This window comes from Chrysochloris asiatica, unplaced genomic scaffold (assembly GCF_000296735.1).
Source record: "Chrysochloris asiatica unplaced genomic scaffold, ChrAsi1.0 scaffold00146, whole genome shotgun sequence".
NCBI lineage: Eukaryota > Metazoa > Chordata > Mammalia > Afrosoricida > Chrysochloridae > Chrysochloris > Chrysochloris asiatica.
In genome coordinates this window covers 7,937,382-7,940,808 of record NW_006408664.1, presented here as the reverse complement: position 1 = coordinate 7,940,808, position 3,427 = coordinate 7,937,382, and positions in this window count along the sequence as shown.

The window sequence follows — 3,427 nt, the reverse complement described above, 5'->3', positions numbered from 1 at the left end:
AATCCTTCAACAATCTGATGCAGCACTGGAGGTGCTCATTCATCTATGCCAAGAAATATTGAAGGTAAAATATTAAATGATGCAGGAAGCATCCAAAGATGGAAAGAACAGAGTCATTGTACCAAAAAGAATTATTCGACATTCAGCTATTTCAAGAAGTAGTACATGATCAAGAATCAATGGTAGTGAAGGAAGAACTCCCAAGTTATACTGAAGGCATTGGTGAGAAATGAATCCCCAGGAATTGATGCAGTACAAACTGTTTGAACAAATGAATACTACACTGGAGGTGCTCGTGTATGCCAGCAAACTTAAAGACAGCTGCATGCGCAACCAACTGGAAGAAATCCATATTGGTGTACATTCCAAGGAAAGGTTATTCCACAAAATACAGAAATTATCGAACAATATCACTAATATCACATACAAGTAAAATTTTACTAAATCTGTTTATTTACCGAGTAACCAAGAAGCAGGACTATATAAAGAGCAGGGCATCAGGATTGAAGAAGGTCTCATTGACCATTTGTGATATGCCACTGATACAACTTTACTTGCTGAAAGTGATGGTGAAGATCAAAGACTACAACCTTCAGTATAGATTTCACATCTACATAAAACAAAAATTCTCATAACTGGACCAGTAACATGATAAACGGAAAAAATTTCAAAGCTGTCAAGGATTTCATTTTACTTCAATCTACAATAAACTCTCATGCAAGCAGCAGATAAGGAATCAAATGACAATACATTGGGCAAATCTATTGTAAAAGATCTCTTTAAATGCCAAAAAGCAAAGATGATAGCACCTGACCCAAGCCATGGTAATTTTCATTGGTTTATATGCATAAGAAAACTGGATAATGCATAAGGAACACAAGAAGAATTGATGCCTTTGAATTATGATGTTGGTGAAGAATATTAAACATACCATGGACAGCTAGAAAACAAACAAATCTTTCTTGGAAGAGTACAGCCATGATGCTCTTTAGAAGCAAGGATGGTGCGACTTTGTCTCATGTACTTTGGACTTGTCATCAATATGGACCAGTCCTGGCAGAAGAACATCTTGCTTGGTAAAGTAAAAGGTCAGGGAAAAGGAGAAAGACTCTCAACAAGCTGGATTGGCTTGTTGAGGCTGCTACAGTGGACTCAAGCACAGCAATGATTGTGAGGATGCTGCTGTATCTGGCAAGTTCTACTTATGGCTGGTATGAGTGGGAACCGATTGGAGGGTACCTAGCAACAAATATTTTAATAGGCAACAAATTTGTTAACAAATATGTTAATTGTGATGGCACAGTTGTTAAGCACTTGGCTGCTAACTGAAAGAGCAGTTTGAACCCACCAGCTGTTCTGAAGGAGAAAGCTGTGCTACTCTGCTTCTGTAAAGATTGGAAACCCTCTGAGACATTTCTACTTGGTCGCTGTGAGAATATACTAGACAGCAGTGGGTCTGCATGTTAAAAATTTGAAAATTAGAATCTGTAATAGAGAATCAGCCAATTTTCAGTTTTCATCATCCTGTTACCATCTGAATGTTACAGACAGATATCCCAAAGATCTCTTAAACTTAACATTTCCCAAACTGAACTTTCACTATTGTCGTCTCTCCCCAAAGCTGTATCTCCTCTTGAATTCTCTGATTCACGGACGCTACAGATTGATTGACTCAAATTAAGCTCCAAATTCCTGAGATCAGAGTTTGATATTTGCTTTCAGGAGGGCTCCTTTCAGCTGTCTCCTAATTGATTTTCTGCAAATTTGCTTGTACGTAGTTTAGACATCTCCATTGAATACTCCAATCTCCTTCCAATTGTCTTTCATCACAACCTCCACTATTTTTGAGAAAGTCCTCGGTTTGAATTTCTCCACACTGTTGCAAATGTAGGTTCTTTCGTGGCACTTTCTGATACCTTCTCTACCACCCCCCTCCACACCATTCCTGTATAATCTCTGAATCTGGGGCATAGAGACAATGGTGTGCTTCTCTGTGTGCCACCGCTGCTCTAGGAGCTCAGTGCTTAATGGAAGGGGAATCAGAAGCTCAGCTTGTTTCTCCTAGCATGTGTCCAAGGCAGTAAATCTTTATGGACGCTGACTGCCACATCTTTCTTACTCAGAGCAAACTCTGGGTTTGAACTTGCAAACTTTCATTTAGCAGAGTGCCGAATGCTTAACCACTGTGCCTCCAGGGCTTCTTTATGAAGACCAGTATCAGAAAATATTTATTCTGTAATGTTAAGGGAGTCCTGGTGTAGTGCCGGGGGTTAATGTGCTGAATTGCAAAGTCGGTTTGAACTGCAAGGTCGGCGGTTCAAGATCACCAGCTTCTCCTGGGAAACCCTATACAGGGTCACTATGGGTCAGAACTGACTTGACAGTACTTAACAGCAACAACAAAAATATTAAGAGAAAAAATCAGTATCTTAAATTATATATGTAGTGTGGTCATTTGCTGTTAAGTGCTGTCGAGTCAGTTCCAATTTGTAGCAGATAATGTGCTGGACTGCAAGGTCAGTTTGAGCCACACAGTCGGTGCTTCAAACCCACCAGCCACTTCCCAGAAATCCTATACAAGGTCAGTATGGGTCAGAACCAACTTGACAGCACTTAACAACAGCAACAAATTGGATTTGTAGTGTGCTCATTTGTTGTTAAGTGCTGTTGAGTTGCTTCCAACTCTTAGCAACCCTGCATAGGGTTTCCAAAGAGTAAGTGGTGAGTTTGAACCGCTGACCTTGCAGCTAGCAGTCCAGTGTGGTCATTGCCATGGGAAAAATCTATACATAGATAAAAGACTAGAAGAAAATACATATTTAACAATTATCTTTACACAAAAATATTGTGGATGAAGTTTTTTTTCTTAACTCTCTAACGTTTATAGAAACTGCCTCGAGGGTTAGTTTCCTATTTGTGTTATTTGGATGTTACATGCAAAAACACAGTACTTTCCAAAACCAGACTACCCAACAGAAAATTAATACACTATCAGGTCAGAGCTCTGGTAGCATAGTGGTTACGAATCGGGCTGCAAGCCACAAGGTCAGCAGTTCGAAACTATCAGCTGTTCCGCAGGAAAAAGATGAGGCTTTCTGCTCCTGTAAAGATTTACAGCCTCAGAAGCCCTGTACAGGGTCACTATGAGTCAGAACCGACTCTACAGCACATAACAACAACAACAACATCAGTTCAGGGCAGACCTGAAGTTTCAGGCGCCTTGAAAAAGGGTATCCTAAATTACTTAGTTTACTATCTTTATAACCATTCTCCACAAATCAGTACTTGGACTACTGGTTGTGTTACTCTTCTCTAAAAGCTTACTACTTCTGTCTGCCTTCCTTACAGCAATTAGGAGATGGATCAATACCAATTACCTACTTAGGACAGATTCCTCAGCACAGCATCAAAGGCAATTAGCAATTTC